We start from the raw sequence: 18,519 nt of genomic DNA on the forward strand, positions 1-18,519 counted from the left end.
AAATGTTTTTCAGATAAGTCCAGCCTTAATGTTCATCAGAGATTGCACACAGGTGAGAAGTTGCATTCCTGTCCTAGGTGTGGGAAAGGTTTTGTACGAAAATCAGAACTTGTCACACATCAGATGTATCACACAGGGGAAAAGCCTTACTCCTGTTCCAAGTGCGGGAAATGCTTTGTACGAAAAACGGTACTTGTCAAACATGAAAGGATTCACATGGGCAAAAATACTGTGTTTCAGTCCTGAGTGTAGGAAAAGTTTCACAATGTCACACACATCAGAGATCTCACACAGGAAGAAGCCGTATTCCTGTCCTGAGTGAGGGAATTGTTCCTCACTGAAGTCCTGTCTTCCTGTACATCAGGGATCCCACACAATCCTTGAGGTGTATTAGTGCCTTGAGTGCGGGAAATGTCTTGTATATGAATGTTGCTGGACATCACAGCTCTCATGTGGGGAAGAAGCACACCCTGATATACACCTCAGATATACTCCGTGGCTGATCTTCATCATGTAAGAAACAGTTCATAAGGAGATCAGAGATCACCAAAGATATGGATGAAGTGTTGTCACATAGTTAGTCAGGTTGAAAAAAAACACAAGTCCATCCAGTTCAACCATAAAAACCATATCGTACAATCCCATATACCCAATTCTATACCCAGGCCACAGTTGATCCAAAGGAAGTAAAAAAAAACCCAGCAGAGCATGATCCAATTTGCTACAGCAGGGAAAAAATGCCTTCCTGATCACCCGAAAGGCAATCGGATTTACCCCGGATCAACTTTACCTATAAATGTCAGTACTCAGTTGTACCGTGTTGGTCATTGATAGCAGTATAAAAATGGAGTCATTACCTTTCAGTGGCTGAGTACATTTTGTGGTTTAATATCTCACAAACACTTTGAGGTCTATTAACTGTTTGGAGCTCTGGCCATTGTAAATTGACGGCCACAAGGTGGCCTACATGATCGTGAAAAAAAAAATGCTCTAGAAAAGCACGGTGACGTACAACACGTACGACGGCACTATAAAGGGGAAGTTCCATTCGGATGACGCCACCCTTTGGGCTGCTTTAGCTAATTTCCTGTTAGTAAAAGACTATTTACCCTTTTCAGTTTGTTACAGCGTGATGAATGTGTTTACTCCATTACAAACGCTAGTTTTACCAGAACGAGCGCTCCCGTCTCATAACTTGCTTCTGAGCATGCGTGGATTTTGCACGTCGTTAACCACTTAAGCCCCGGACCAATATGCTGCTAAATGCCCAAAGGCGTTTTTACAATTCGGCACTGCGTCGCTTTAACAGACAATTGCGCGCTCGTGCGACGTGGCTCCCAAACAAAATTGACGTCCTTTTATCCCCACAAATAGAGCTTTCTTTAGGTGGTATTTGATCACCTCTGCGGTTTTTATTTTTTGCGCTATAAACAAAAATAGAGCGACAATTTTGAAAAAAATGCAATATTTTTTACTTTTTGCTGTAATAAATATCCCCAAAAACATATATAAAATTGTTTCCCTCAGTTTAGGCCGATACGTATTCTTCTACCTATTTTTGGTAAAAAAAAATCGCAATAAGCGTTTATCGGTTGGTTTGCGCAAAATTTATAGCGTTTACAAAATAGGGGATAGTTTTATTGCATTTTTATTAATTTTTTTTTTTTTTTACTACTATTGGCGGCGATCAGCGATTTTTTTTTCATGACTGCGACATTATGGCGGACACTTCGAACAATTTTGACACATTTTTTGGGACCATTGTCATTTTCACAGCAAAAAATGCATTTAAATGGCATTGTTTATTGTGAAAATGACAGTTGCCGTTTGGGAGTTAACCACAGGGGGCGCTGTAGGAGTTAGGGTTCACCTAGTGTGTGTTTACAACTGTAGGGGGGTGTGGCTGTAGGACTGACGTCATCGATTGTGTCTCCCTATAAAGGGGATGACACGATCGATGCGCCGCCACAGTGAAGCACGGGGAAGCCGTGTTTACATACGGCTCTCCCCGTTCTTCAGCTCCGGGGAGCGATCGCGACAGAGCGGCTATAAACGAATAGCCGCTCCGTCGTCCCGGATCACTCCCCGAGGGAATCCGACCGCCGCATGTAGCGGGGGGGGGGTCCCGATCGGACCCCCCATCCGCTAGAAGGCAAGGACGTACCTGTATGCCCATTTGCCTGTACGTGCCATTCTGTGGACGTACATGTACATGCGGCGGTCGGGAAGTGGTTAAAGCCCACACACGACCATTTTTTACAACCTTAATTTTGGCAATTTTTTAGAACCCGAAAAATGCTCTGAAGCCCACACTTGATCGTTTTTAATGACATTAAAAATAAAACGTAATTTTTTAAAACCCGAAAAACGGTCGTGTGTACGCGGCATTAGTCCCATTTTAGTCTTCTGCAATTGTTTTAGTCGTATTTAGTTGGCAAAATCTCCAGTACATTTTTGTCGTCTAAAATCGAATGGGCGTAATTAAATTGAAATGCATTAGTTAACATTTCTCTACAATTTCCAAATTCATTACCGTATTTATCGCGGTATAACGCGCTCCCGTGTATACCGCGCACCCCTAAAGTGGCCCCCAATCCTGTGGAAAAAAACGTTTTTTTGTACTTACGGTTTTGGTGTCTTGCGCGGCGTCCATCGGCGGCCTCGTCGGGTCCGGCGTCCTTCTGCGGCTTCGGGTGTCCTCTTCGGCGGGTCCGGTGTCCTCTTCGGCGGGTCCGGCGTCCTCGCGTCCTTCCCGCCACGAGTTTGAATACTGCGCCGGCATATACTGAGCGCAGTACACTCGTGAATCTTCGGGCAGGCTCGGCAACTGTCGCGCTGACGTCCTGTACGTACAGGACGTCAGTGCGAGAGGCGCCGAGACTGCCCGAAGATTCACGAGTGTACTGTGCTCGGTATATGCCGGCGCAGTATTCAAACTCGTGGCGGGAAAGCGTGTATCGGCGTATATCGCGCACCCACGATTTTGCCCTGATTTTCAGGGCAAAATAGTTCGCGGTATACGCCGATAAATACAGTATATACTGCTGGAGTGAAAAATCAAATACGTTATTGTTTATGGCATTGAGGTATGAACATGCACTACAGACCAGTGTTAATTTTGAAGTCAAATGTTGTTTTAGTTGTATTTTAGTCATCTCAATTGTTTTAGTTTTATTCGTATTTTAGTTGACTAAAATAGTATTTATTTAGTCAACGAAATTAACACTGCTGACCAATTGGATTTTTTTTACCTTTTACTATTTCCTGATTTTTTTAACTGCAATCTTGTTAAAGGTAAAACTTTATAATAAAAATGTATTGAATGAAGAAATAAATGTCTGTCTCGGTGCAATGAGGAAAGTCTGCAAAGCTCAAACATTGCTGATAGGTGACACTAAAAGCCTTTACAGGTCAAGCGTTTAGATTTCGGGGTCATTCACACCATCTGCAGAGTTTTTCTGCACTAGGGAAATGCAGAGATCTGCAAGATACATAGAAAACAATTGTTTATTTGTCTGGTTCACATTAAACCACTTGTGTGATGTGTGGTGCAGGACTTTGCAGCATGTCTGCAGTTTTCTGAACCTAAACTGAAGGAAACTGACAGCGCTGCTCTGCACGCCATGTAACTGACAGTGAGAGGAGAGTCGCGTGTCCTCACAGATAAAAGAAGGACAGCATGAGGAATCAATGTTGACAGGAGTATACAATTGGTGTGGTGGGGGAAGCGATTATAAAAACCGATTTCCTGTGCCTCTCTCCCCTCCCTCCTGCTGACTTTCAGTGACTGAAGGGAGAGATGCCCATGAGATTGGTTCTTTTAATAGCACCCCGTCTTACCACACTGCACAAATCACATGCACCTTTCCACCACATGATTCTTCCTGCTTGCCAGCCCCCCCCCCCCCCTCTCCCCCACAGCACTTCTGTATCCCCCCGTCCCTCCCACCGGCTGCTGCAAATACACAGCAGCGAATGAACACACACAGGGAGTGATTGGTACTGAACATGCACAGTGAGTGATCGGTAATGAACACACATGCACAGGGAGTGATCGGCAATGAACACACACAGTAAATGATCGTAAAGAAAACACACGCACAGTGAGTGATTGGTAATGAACACACACAGTGAGTGATTGGTACTGAACAAGCACAGTGAGATATTCGTAATGAACAAGCACAGTGAGTGATTGGTAATGAACACACACACACACACACACACAATGGTGGGCACTGATGAGGAAGACAGAAGAAGTTGTAAAGGAAAATATGTAAATAACCTGTCACTCACAGCAAGGGGGCAGAGCGGACTAAGGTTTTTCTCTATAAGTCTGTTTTATTTCACTGAACAATAAAAGAGGATTGCTCAGAGCTGGATTAACTCTGTGTGGCAAGACTGGGCACAGATGATAGGAAATCTTATACTGTAAACTGTGACATCAAAGATTTTTATTTTTCGGGTTTACATCCACTTTAAGTCACTTAAACTAGTGTTTACCTGGTAGTCTCATCAATTTGTTAGTCATAAGAACAATATAAAAGGGAAGCAACAAGCGGGTAAGGGCACAACTACCCTCCCATCTAGGTGGCAGTCTGGGCCTTAGTTTCTTGTCCCCACACAGCCACCAAACATCAGCCAGTTGCCATTTCTGTTCCTGAAACCATTTTAGTTGGTACTTAATGTCTGTAGTTGAAGTTTTAGTTGCACAGTATTCAGGAAATAAAATGCCAACCTTTGTACCATCCTTGTCTTTGTTAGAGAAACAATTAACATTTCCTGGTAATGCTTGTACTGATGGGGGTATACTTTGCATCTTATGCCGCGTACACACGATCATTTTTCGGCATTAAAGAAAACGTCGTTTTTAAAAACGTCCTTTAAAATGATCGTGTGTGGGCTGCACATTGTTTTTCAGGTTGTAAAAAATGATCGTGTGTGGGCTAAAACAACGTTTTAAACCCGCGCATGCTCAGAAGCAAGTTATGAGATGGGAACGCTCGTTCTGGTAAAACTACCATTCATAATCGAGTAAGCACATGTCCAGGGTGACCAAAGAACTTTGTAAACTCCTGAAAGGCAACCCTCTCATCAGGGTTAACTAACTCCCCATCTATCTTCACTACATTCTCCCGGGCTCTTAGCAATGTGGGGTCCCTCAATTGCTCAGTGACCAAATTTTCTTTGTGCACCTCGAGGTCATCAAACCCTATCGGCTGCTGTTCCTCTTCTGAGGTAGCAGGCCCTTCCCTAGGGACTGGTGTTTCCCCTGCTAATACTGAAAATGGAAACTCAGGAGAATCCTCACAGTTATAGGTTTCTGGAGTAGATGGTTCAGACTCAGAAGAACCACCTACTGGGGAATCTGGGCAGTCCCAGAGTTCCCAGAATTTTGGGAAATCCCTTCCCACAATGGCGTCATGTGGCAGTTTGGGAACTAAACCCACCTGGTGACACAAGTTACCGAGGGAGGTTTCAAAGGAAACCGTAGTCACCGGATATTCTCGAGTGTCCCCATGTGCACAAACTACAGCCATTTTCATAGGATGTAAGGTTTTTCCCACCACTAGATCACTTTTCACTAAGGTGACCAGGCTACCTGAATCCAACAATACCACAACATCTTTACCATCTAAGCACATTCTATATAAAGGTTTCTCATTTCCCTTTACTGCAGTGCATGTGGTTGCAAAAAGGGACTGTCGTCTCTCTGTCAGAAAGTCACACTGCATGGGTTCATCACCCGCTGGGCAAACCGCTGCTACATGTCCCTCTTCCCGGCAACGGTAACAGATTAACCTTCTGGTCCTCTCCTGTGGGATGGGTCTTCCAGGCCGCTCTCGCCAAACATTAGCAGTAGTCCCGATAATTCCTCTAGCTGCTCCTTGGTACCTCTCTCCACCCCCATCCCTTGATGCAGTCTTAACTATAGGTGGGGAGGGTCTGGTCTTGGGGTGAAAAGTCTGTGCGTCTCTGGTGGAAGAGGACAAATTCTCTGTTGTTAGGTACCTTTCGACCAGGTCTACAAGTTTGTCTGCAGTTTCCGGACCACCATGGTTCACCCATTTCGGCAGGGTGTTAGGAAGAGACCTAAGAAATTTGTCCATGACCACTCGCTCCAAAATTTTTGGTCCGGATAGAAATGTATGTCCCGTCTGTGACAACACCCACAGATTTACCTGACTTCCTGTCACAATATGCATAGAAATAAAGCTTTATCGGGGGGCGCATGCGCGACATGGAACGGAGCGGCCGCTTCTAATGCCGCGTACACACGACCGTTTTTCGCGATGTATAAAAATTACTTTTTTTTTTATGTCATTAAAAACGATCGTGTGTGGGCTCCAAAGCATTTTTTGCAACGTTAAAAATGGGCACTAAAATTTAGAACATGTTTTAAATTTTCGCGTCGTTTTTAATGTTGTCGTTTTTAACGTCGTAAAAAATGGTCGTGTGTGGGCTTTAACGACGTGAAAATAACGCACATGCTCAGAAGCAAGTTATGAGACAGGAGCACTTGTTCTGGTAAAACTACCATTCGTAATGGATATAGCACATTCATCACGCTGTAACAGACTGAAAAAACACGAAGACTGAAAAGCGTGAATCAGCAAAAGCAGCCCCAAGGGTGGCGCCATCCGAATGGAACTTCCCCTTTATAGTGCCATCGTACATGTTGTACGTCACCGTGCTTTGCTAGAGCATTTTTTTTTCACGATCGTGTGTAGGCAAGGCAGGCTTAACAATAATCGGGTTGAAAAAAACATCGTTTTTTCTAGACCATTAAAAATGGTTGTGTGTACGCGGCATTAGGAGAGCTCCGGTTCTCATAGGGCTTAAAGCCATTAAAACGGGGCTAATATAAACTGCAAAATATCCCTGATATAGACACCCCCGCACATAACCTGTGCATGCCGAATTACATGAAGACGGGTCGGCAGAACAATCAGAAGCAGCACTATCTCACCCATTACTGCCTCAGGTCTCAGGAACGTGGCAAGACGGCGAAAAATGGCGCTGGTGCCCTGCCCTCTTCTCCTACCATTCTACAGCCAGTTGGACTCATCCGAACACAGTGAGTACCCCCCACTGACAAAGGCAGACTTGGATGTCAGTTTGGAAGCCATGCGCTCCAAACTCTTAAATAAGCTCCAGGCAGAAATCCATTAATGCCGCGTACACACGACCATTTTTAATGGTCTAGAAAAAATTATGATTTTTCAACCCAATTCTTGTTAAGCCTGCCTTGCCTACACACGATTGTGAAAAAAAAAATGCTCTAGCAAAGCGCGGTGACGTACCACACATACGACGGCACTATAAAGGGGAAGTACCATTCGGATGGCGCCACCCTTTGGGCTGCTTTTGCTGATTTCGTGTTAGTAAAAGTTTGGTGAGAGACGATTCGTGCTTTTCAGTCTGTTACACCGTGATGAATGTGCTATCTCCATTACGAACGCTAGTTTTACCAGAACGAGCGCTCCCGTCTCATAACTTGCTTCTGAGCATGTGTGTTTTTTTCACGTCGTTAAAGCCCACACACAACCATTTTTTACGACGTGAAAAACGACAACGTGAAAAACAATTCGAAAATTTAGAGCATGTTCTAAATTTTTAATGCTCATTTTTAACGTCGCGAAAAATGCTCTGGAGCCCAAACACGATAGTTTTTAATGACATTAAAAAAAAAAAACATTTTTCACATCGTGAAAAATGGTCGTGTGTATGCGGCAAAAAACTCTATCCCAGGAAATAGCTGCACTAGGAACAAGAACAGATCTGTTAGAAAACAAGCATGATGAACTGTCCATTGCTTTCAATGACCTGTCTAGAGAGCATGAATCACTCTCATCAGCATTCTCACAATTACAGGATCATGTTGAGGATTTGGACAATCGAAATAGAAGGTCTAACCTTAGGATTAGAGTAGCCCCAGAAACCATAACAGATCTAACCGCATATACCAATAAGCTATTTAATTTTCTGCTACCGGAACAGAATGCCCAATCATTTACCTGCGATCACATTCACTGTGCTTTAAGAGCTAAACCTCCCCCTGACAAACCCCCCAGAGATATTGTGCTATGCATGAGAGATTTCCTGGTGAAGGAGGAAATTATGCACGCAGCCAGAGGTTTGAGAAATATCATACTTGATGGAGTGCAGCTACAGATTTATCCAGATATATCGCAAGCGACTCTGGACAGATGCAGAAAAATGAAGGAAATTACAACAGTGCTCTTCACAGCAAGGTTTAGATATAGATGGGGTTTCCCCTTTAAACTGATCGTCCTCCATAATGGCACCACCTATATTGCCACCACTATTCCTGAGGGTCAAGATATCCTAATCAAGCTGGGTCTTTTAGATGCAAGTAATCTCCCGCGCACCCCATCCTCATCTCGCCCAGCTCCCATCTGGAACACCCAGACAGACGCAGAATCGGACATGATGCTGGGATTTTGAACTTTAATTAACCTCTTCCTTACAGAGGCGATCTAATTGTCTTTGGTTCTGCAGTTCTTTTGTTTTATGTTTTTCGTTTTTTGGATTTTTATTTTTGGATCCGGTTAAGAATATCCAGTGGATCACTTACCCTGCATCTATAGGTTCATACTTTACTAGTACAGAACTCATTCAATACTGTGGGCTAGAGATCCAGATACGCCGTCGTATCTCTGAGTCCCGCCGGTCGTATCTATTCGCCTGATTCATAGAATCAGTTACGCATAGATTTCCCTAAGATACGACCGGCGTAAGTGTTTACACCGTCGTATCTTAGGCTGCATATTTACGCTGGCCGCTAGGTGGCGCTTCCATATAGTTAAGCGATGAATATGCAAATGAGCTAGATACGCCGATTCAGAAACGTAGGCCCGGCCGGCGCATTTTTTTACGTCGTTTACGTTAGGCTTTTTTCGGCATATGAGGCGTATCCTATGTTAAGTATGGCCGTCGTTCCCGCGTCGAGTTTTGAAAATTTTACATAGTTTGCGTAAGTCGTTCGCGAATAGGGATGTACGTAATTTACGTTCACGTCGAAAGCAATGACGTTTTGCTGCGGATTTTCGAGCATGCGCACTGGGATATTTTCACGAACGGCGCATTCGCCGTTCGTATAAAACGTCAAATACGCGGGGTCATAGTTAATTTGCATAAAACATGCCCACATCATTCACATTTGAATTAAGCGGGCTTACGCCGGCACAGATACGTTACTAACGGCGCAAGTTCTTGCTGAATACAGAACTTGTGCCCTAAATTACGGCGGCATAACGTATCTGAGATACGTTACGCCAGGCATAAAGATAGACGAGTCTATCTGAATCTAGCCCTGTGTATCTTCTTCAGATAAATAGGAGCAATCATTTGTGACTCTACACTGACATCTATTGTCACAAACTGGTACTGCAACCTTTTGGACTCTTCTCCAATCAATATATCTGTTCTAGCGCTGAATGGGAACTTTTCGGCTTGTCACAGTATGCTGATGTCATCTCCCTCAGCTTCTAATGTTTGCCTTAACCCTAAGACAATATTCCTGAAGTTTCTAAGCAGATTTCCTATTATGATCCCATGCATTATCAGGGCTGATGGTGACCTATGCGTTTATCCAGTGACCTTCTTCCCCTATCCTCTACCATTATTGGGTAGCACGGACCAATCACCTAAGGCTGCATAGTTTCTAGCACTGAATACATTTTACTATCATCGCTACCTGGTCATCCAGGGTCACTGAACGCACCTTTAACCTCTAAGGGTTTTTTTTCCCCATATAATCAAGGAACTCATGTGTTTCCCAAAGGATTATGATTTTTTTTCATGGCTTTCATTTATTTTCTGATTCAGGTTTCTAGATACGGTTAGCAACTAGTAGATACGACGGGCGAGCAAAGTCGCATGCTTATTTTCCCATTTAAATACACTCACTGTATGCCTCTTATATCTAAGCAAGAGGATTGAATATATCATAAATCTCAGGTAAAACCCTCAAACCCATCCAACTAATACATATCCCGCACACAATCTACTTGAGCTCTGTGTACAGTAGAGCAGCATATTCTGTTTAGGTTTTTTTTCTCACCTCCCCTCTTCTAACAAAATTAAGAGCTGAATTATTCACGGCAATTAAATATTTAATGACATCCGTCATAAGTTATACAGGTATTTTCTTTTGTTCTCAGGTTATCTTTTGTGGCTGTCCACTCTATGTCGCCATGATTTTTCCCCACTCAGTTAGACCAAACCCTCTTTCTAGAGGGAGTGGTCAGGTTCGACTGAAATGTGAATTCACAAGTTTCTACATATATTATTTTGTATCATTTTTTTTTAAATTCCTGATTCACATTGGTAAGTTGCTAGGGCTGAGTTTTGGACCGACTGGTATCCTCTTCACTTTCTTCATGAGACTAGCATGCCACAAATAACGGACATTCTGTCATCCGAAAATCGAAACATGTGTATGAGGCTTTACAAAGAAAAAAGATGATTGCCGGTAAATAAAACATCATGGTCGTCTTCCAGAGTCAATACACAAGGGCTCTGTATGTATTTTGGGGGTCTGTGATTTTTTTCATTTTTTAGAAATGTAATTTGTCGTCAATTTAGAACTCTTTTTTTTAGATATGCCTTGAGGCAATATAGTTTGCATTTGTAGCACTATACAAGTGTAGCACTCACCCCCAAAGGAGCCGCTGGTTTGTTTATGGGATCGGCATATTGAGTTACCTTGATAAGGCCCAGGGGTGCAGTGGCAAAGACAAACAGTGAGCGAAGGTCCAGACAGTGAATAAAGGTTTTTTCCAATGCTTTATTTTCCAGGCCAACACAGCAAACATTAACATAAATTGGGAAGGATAAAGTTGATGAGTAGAGAGAGAGGAAGAACCTTGCAGTATCAGGCCTGGATATTAAATAGAGCAGTCAGGACTGCTCTGTATAGTACCAATTTGTAACTCGTCGCCGCTCCAACGGAGTGGGTAAAGTGGCCCGGACAGACCCATTTCTATAAGCCTGGCAGCCGAGATGTCACTTAGGATTTCTGGGAGGAACAGGCCTGTCTCCAGGGCCTCTGCAGCGGGCCAATTACAATAACTGAGCTAGGTAGACAAATGGAGCGAATCCTCCCAGTAGATTTCTGCATTGGTCACCAGATGACAGCAAACATACCTGTCAGTACTCTGGTCACCGGATCCCCAATTGGTTTGTTCAGGCTCTGTTGGACGACCTGCCTCCGGGTCCTCCTCAAACCGACTCCCCAATCGAACGGCACCCAGCCTGGGATCCTTTCAATAGAACCGGGAACCCAGTAGGTCACTGGGGTCCCCTTGTACCTCCGGATGAGGTTCCAAGTAGACTGCGGTTTTGGCCAGGTGGGCCACGCCAGCGGGGTTCATGGATGCGCCCACCCTGAAGGTGGATGCCGCACCTGGAACGGGGACCCCGCGAAGATTTTAGAACACATGACACCTGTCACAGATATACTCCTCTCCAGCACGCCCCGCAAGGGAAAAAGCTCCTCTGATTGGCTGCTGGAGAAACTTACTCTGCCAGAACCCCTCTGGTGCCAACTGCTGGCCAGGGGTGACATTGCATCCCTGGACTCCAGACTGACCCAGTGGACATTTCTGGAATGACAGAAGTCCCAAAATTTAAACAAATAGTGAATGGGAGCAAAGTAACTCTCCCATTCCCCATTAACTTTAGCGTAGTGCCCATACTGAAAGTAAGAGGGCGCTTCACAAGTTACTCACTCACTTACTCTAGATTTGTAAATGTCAGTGTCATGCTATTTTTTGACACCCCCTTACCTCTGAGCCCAGATAATGGGCATTTGTAATTTGACAGATTAATTTCCCATATATTCAATGGGGTTCCGGTTCAGCATCAAACCAAACCCAGGACAGTTCAGCTCATCACTAGTTACCATAAATTCGAGTTCCAATATCTCCCCAGTTTGATCATACATCTACTCAGAAGAGACAGAAGGACGCTATGGAAGACAGGAAGTGATGTCAGGTAAAGGCAGGAAGTGATGTAACATATTTACAGGAAGTTCCAAGTGAGAGGTGAGTCGGGAGGAAGTAGAGAGAAGACATTGGTGGAACTGGCAACAGAGGAGGTAATAAGATCTTATTTTCTATTTACACCCAGTAACCCCGTCATGTCCGTCCTCTTCCTCCATAGTCACTGTGACGTCTTTTATCTCCAGCAGATGATGATACATACATATATAGAAACCTAGATTAACCCCTTCAGGGTCAGAACATTTCCCCACTTGTGGGGTCTGAACATTTTCCTCATTTTGGAGATGTGTCTCCCTTCCCACCAATCTGTACTAATGTATTATACAATTGTTATTAGTGGCGGGGGATAGAGAATGCTATGACCTCACAGCTCCTTCTACCAATGTCCTTCCATCGGCATATTTCTTTTTATTCAAGTGTCTTTTTTTTTTTTTGTTCAATAAGATTTTTATTAAGTGAGAAATGCATATAAAAGCATACAGCACAAAAGAACATAAATAAAATAAGGGTAAGAAGTAACATAAAATAATATCCGTAGCATCGACATCACCATTACTGGTAAACAAAATAACTTAGCCGGAGGTACCAGAGGAGGCATGAGGTTATATCAATGCGAGAAACATTCAATAGCTTTTATGAAATCGACTTAACGAAAAATAAAGCTAACTCTCACGCTTTCCCATGCTACTCCACAGCTCGCAAACCAGAGCTGTGCCTCGCTCGGTACGCCCAGACGTGACATTGAAAGCCTTCGGATTATTCAAGTGTCTTATGCCCCGTACACACGGTCGTTTTTTGTCTTGTAAAAAAACTTCGTTTTTTAACATGATTTTTATCATAAAACTTCATTTTAAAAAACGACGTTGCCTACACACCATCGTTTTTTCAAAATGCTCTAGCAAAACGCGGTTACGTACAACACATACGACGGCACTCTGTTCCATTCAAGCTCGCGTCATAACTTGCTTCTGAGCATGCGCGGGTTTAAAAACGTTGTTTTAAATGTCGTTTTAGCCCACACACGATTATTTTTTATGACACAAAAAACGACGTTTTGAAAAACTACATAAAAAATTAAAGCATGTTCGAAAAAAAAAAAATTGTCGTTTTTCAGAAGACATAAAACAACGTTTTCCCCACACACGGTCATTTTAAATTAAGTTTTTAAAAATGTCGTTTTTTTTTCATCACAAAAAAACGACCGTGTGTACGCGGCATTAGAACATGGACAGATCTTTTGTAGTCTTACAAGCAAATCAGAACTGTTGGTCCAGTGTTGTGTGTAATGACACCAGGTAAACTTTTGCCCACATAGTGGGGGTCCGATGTACGTAAATTATACCTCAGCCTGAACTGGATATTTAATAAAATGGAAACCTGGTGAGATGAGGAGGATTCTGGGACTATCATTTGATTTTACTGTTTGTGTTCAAATCTAGAGTTTTCCTCCTGTGAAGTCTGGAGATCATATGACCGTCACATTGCTTCCTCCTCCCTCCCTGATAGAATAGAGAAATACAAAGAAGATTCTAGAAGTCACCAGAGAGATGATGGAGGAGAGGTGAGCGGTGCCGGGAATTCTGGGACATTATCCAGTAACAGACAAGGGATGTGTCTGGATGGTGACTGTATCATTGTGTGTGTCAGGTTCCTATAAGGTGTCAGGATGTCACTGTCTATTTCTCCATGGAGGAGTGGGAGTATTTAGAAGGACACAAGGATCTCTACAAGGACGTCATGATGGACAATCAGCCGCCCCTCACATCACCGGGTAAGAGGAGACTTTATTGTAAAGGAGAGAGCAGTACGGAGGCTCCACCTAGATCCCCCATCATCTGATAAACACATAGAAACAATGTATTCAGTCAGTGTGTGTGTTTCCTACAGATGGATCCAGTAATGGGAACCCACCAGAGAGATGTCCCCGTCCTCTGTATTCCCGGGATTCCACACAGGAAGGTCACACCATCCCCCACCATCATCAGGTAGATGATTGACAATTATTGGTAGTTCTGATTTATATACAAGCATATTTGTTACAATTAATATTTTATATTTAGAGTGGAAACCTCGGGGATGATAATATTATTGTTAAAGAAGAGTATAAAGAGGAGGATGAGGAGTATGGAGTGATGGAGAAGTTATCAGAAGGACACAAGGATATGATGGAGCCACCTAATACCAGGAACCCACCAGAGAGATGTCCCCGTCCTCTGTATTCCCGGGATTCCACACAGGAAGGTCACACCATCCCTCACTGTTACAAGGTTGGTGGGACAGAGCTTATGTATGGATTTCTTATTTGAGATTATATTTTCCAATTGATTTTTTTTTTCATTATCTTTGTTTAGGGTGAAGATCTGATAGTTATAAAAGTTGAGGTTGAAGAAGAGAGGTATGTGAGGGATGATCAGCAGTCTATGGAGGAGGATGGAATAACGGGGACAATTATAGAGGAGGACACTCCTACAGAGATCAGCACAGGTGGGTCATTAACACTAAATACATTCCTCCACCCATACTGCTCACTGATTGGTCCAGAGTAGGGCGGGGACTGGGTGATATCAGCCTGTAATACCCTGGTCACTTTCCAGAGCTGTGTTCCCCATCCTGTATTCCTGTATTTCTCTCGAATAATCTTCCTTTTCCTTACTGCAGATACAATTTATGTATCTGGACTGGATTTATGGAGATTCTGGGGTTCACCTGGCAGAAAAATGAAAATGTTCACTATAGACAATTGAGTCAGCCTGGGGCAAATTAAAAAAGGGTTAATGGAAAATGGCAAGTACTTACTTTTTAGGCCTGCTTATTAGGCAGCTGGTCAGAGAAGTTGAGGGGAATGACTGTTTTGCTATCAGTGCTGAGGAGACCTGGATGCTGGATGAAGGCCTCTTGCCTCTGACTTGAATCTGATGGGTAAGCTTGCCTGAACTGGGACTTTGCTATGTTATATACAGTATGCTGTGGCTGGGACGGTGAGCATTATTTAAAAAGACTGAGTATTACTGATAAGAAGAGTTTCTTGTTTTTTTTTAAAACTGACAATATTTATAAAAAAAAAAAAAAACAGGCAAAGAATGGAAAAGACATTGTTATGTTAAGTGGTATATAGCAGGTGGATTATCAACATACAATGTCACACGTAGTGAATCAGGTTTGAGACACGTTGAACAGAAAAACAGTGAACAAAAACAAATCAGAAACCAGACAATGAAGCGTGAGTCACTGCTTTTACATGACCACTAAATTCGTACCCATTCAAGAGTGTGTCAATAACAACAAAATAAAGAGAGAAAAAAGGAGAGAAAGGGGAAAAAAATATATAAATAGAGCCACGGAGGTTAGAGCGGGGATAAAGGAAAGAAGAGAAATTGGGGGGGAGAGGGTAGGAGGAAAGAGAACGACCACCTGGCCCCAAGACTCGCATCCAGCTCCGTGCCAACTGGCAATGGGAGTTTCCAGGATATCCCACCACTCCCATATTCGATTGTACGTCTCAAGGGAATTATTTAGGGAGGCTGTCATATATTCCATCCGTTTGACGTCTCTGATCCTGGAGTGCAACTCGACCAACGAGGGGGGTTCCTTCCGTTTTCATTTCAGGGCTATCAAGCATTGCCCAGCTGTTAACACTTGGGCCAAGAGTTTTTTAGAGAATTTAGAAAAGGAAGGAGGTGGGAGGCCCAAGAGGAACAATTTAGGGTCAAGTGGCACCCAGGAACCAAAGATGGAGTGGAGAAGAGAGCTCACCGTCCGCCAATAGGGAACAATCAGTGGGCAAGTCCAATAGATATGATAGAGCGTCCCCACCTCTTTACAACAGTGCCAACATCGGCGATCTGCCGAGGAGTATATAGAATGGAGCAGATCAGGGGTTTGGTACCAGTGAAGGAGAATCTTGTATTGATTTTCTCTATATAATGTACAGACAGAGCTCCTAGAGGCCTGAGACCAAATAAATTGCCATGATTTCAGGGGTATATCCTCACCCAAGACCTGCTCCCAATTTGCGCATATAGGCATGTCTAGGACTGGCTGGTGACATATCTGTAAACAGGAGTTGGTAGGTGCACGATATCATACATTTAGGGGACGAACCCTCTAGGCATATCTTCTCAAACTTGGTCAAGGAAAAGAATTGCAGGTTCGGAACTAGGGACTGTGCAAAGTGGCGGATTTGTAGGTAACTAAAGAAGTCTTGTCTGGGTAAATCAAAAGCATCTTTCAGGTCATCTGTGAGGTCAAGCTATCTGGTACGTTGGGAGTAAATAGAAAGGAAATGACTAGGGAAGCATCGGAGGTCAGCTGGTAGGTCAATTTAGCACGTCACCATAGCATTCGTAAGAGCACCATTGGCCCTAGCAATTGGGATCTACCAAGAGGCACATCTGTACTCCATAGCATAGAATTCGGATGTGTGGGTGCCAGCCACAACTTCTCAATTTGCATCCACCTGTTGTATGCGTGAAAAGTACAGCAGGAAGCCACCGGGCGCAACTGGGTGGCTAAATAATACTTGGCTATTTTGGGAAATGCTAAGCCGCTTTGGCCCCGGGGGGGGCATATAGAACAGATCTAGCAATCCGGTGTCTCTTGTAGTTCCAAAATAAATTTATCAGGTCCCCTTGAAGTGGCCTAAAGTGTGCGGCTGGGATGGGGATAGGGAGTGTCTCAAAAAGGTAGAGGAGTTTGGGCAGAATCGCCATCTTAATGGTCGCCAGGCGACCAAAGAGAGATAGCTTTAGGCTTTTCCAATTGGCCCTAAAGGATGTAAACAGTTGGGGGAAGTTGGCCTTGTATAGAGTGTCGTAGGAGGGAGTAAGGTGGACACCGAGGTACTTTAAGGTGGACATCTTCCATGCGTAGTTGAATGATTGGGAGAAGGCAGACAGGGTCTGAAGGGTCATATTGAGGGGGAGGGCATCCGTCTTAGAATTAATAATTTTATAGACTAAAAGAGCAGTGTAGCGATCCAACTCGGCATGTAGGTTCGGGAGGGAGATGTGGGGTTGGGTAAGCGTGAGCAGGACATCGTCAGCAAATAAAGACATTTTAAATTCCCTAGTACCGACTGGGATGCCATGAATATTCGGATTTTGTCTAATATGGGCTGGCAAGGGCTCAATACAAAGGACATAGAGGAGAGGGGAGAGCGGGCAGCCCTGCCGGGTACCGTTGGAGATAGGTAAGGTGGTGGAGGAGGAAAACTGAGTGCGGACCACGGTCGTGGGGGAAGAGTATAAATGGGAAATTGCTTGAAGGAAAGGGCCCTTTATACCGGCTCGGCGAAGGGGGGCGAAAAGGAAGGGCCAGCCTAGCCTATCAAAGGCCTTTTCTGCATCAAGGCTGAGAAGCAATGCCTCCAACTTGTTCCTGTTCACCACCTCCACGAGGTCAATAACTCTCCTGGTATTGTCCCCAGCCTGTCAAAGGGGTATAAACCCCACTTGGTCCTTATGGATCAGCGATGGCATGAAGTCGTTCAGCCTATTTGCTAATAGCTTAGTGAAAATTCTGTGTTTAAGAGGGCAATCGGCCTATAATTAGAGCACAACGTATGGTCCTTTCCCGGTTTGGGGATCATTGTAAGGAAGGAGGTCTGCGTGTCCCTTGGGATGTGTGTGGTGGCCATGAAGGAGTTAAACAGAGGGGTGACATGGGGGAGCAGATACGGCAAGAACATTTTATAATAGAGGTACGGTAAACCATCGGGCCCAGGGGCTTTGTTGTTCGGGAGAGATTAGATTGTGTCAGCCATTTCCTCTTCAGAAATAGGGGAGTTAAGGCTAGTTAGGGCTAAGGGGGGAAGAGTAGAGAGGTCACAGTCCGCTAAATAAGATTGGATGGCCTGGGATAAGTTAGGAGAGGGGGGTTATGTGGTACACTGGGGTCATTATATAGTGTGGAATAATAATCATGGAAAAGTTGGGCAATTTTAGAGGGGTGGGATTGAAGGGTGCCGTTGGCATCTTTAATAGAAATGGGTGAGGTGGCTGCCGCCTGCTCGTGGAGCTGCCACGCAAGAAGGGTGTGCGGCTTGTTAGCTTTGTCATAATAGGTTTGACACAGTCGGAAAAGGGCTTTCTCCATTCTACCCAAGTCTATATCGCAAAGGCTAGCCCTTGCACTCACCAGCGCCCTAAGTGTACGCAGGAAGGGGGATGAAAGCAGGCGCGTCTCGAGTTGTCGGAGTTCATCCAACAGCAGCCGTCTGGCCTTGTTGGCATTACGTTTTAGGGCGGTGGAGAGTCATATGCACTGGCCACGGAAGACCGCTTTATGGCCTTCCCATAGGGAAGCAGGGGAGACCTCAGAGGAACAGTTTTCAGCAAAATATAGTTTCAAAGTTTGCTCCAGTTCCGTCCTAGAGGAATCATGCTTCAGCAAAAACTTGTTCAGACGCCAGTGACAAACTCGAAGGGATCCTGGGGAGAGTGCTAGAGAGAGTGTAATCGGGGCGTGATCCGACCATGAAATCGCTTGAATATCC

Source organism: Rana temporaria, chromosome 4 (assembly GCF_905171775.1).
Source record: "Rana temporaria chromosome 4, aRanTem1.1, whole genome shotgun sequence".
In the NCBI taxonomy this organism is placed as follows: domain Eukaryota; kingdom Metazoa; phylum Chordata; class Amphibia; order Anura; family Ranidae; genus Rana; species Rana temporaria.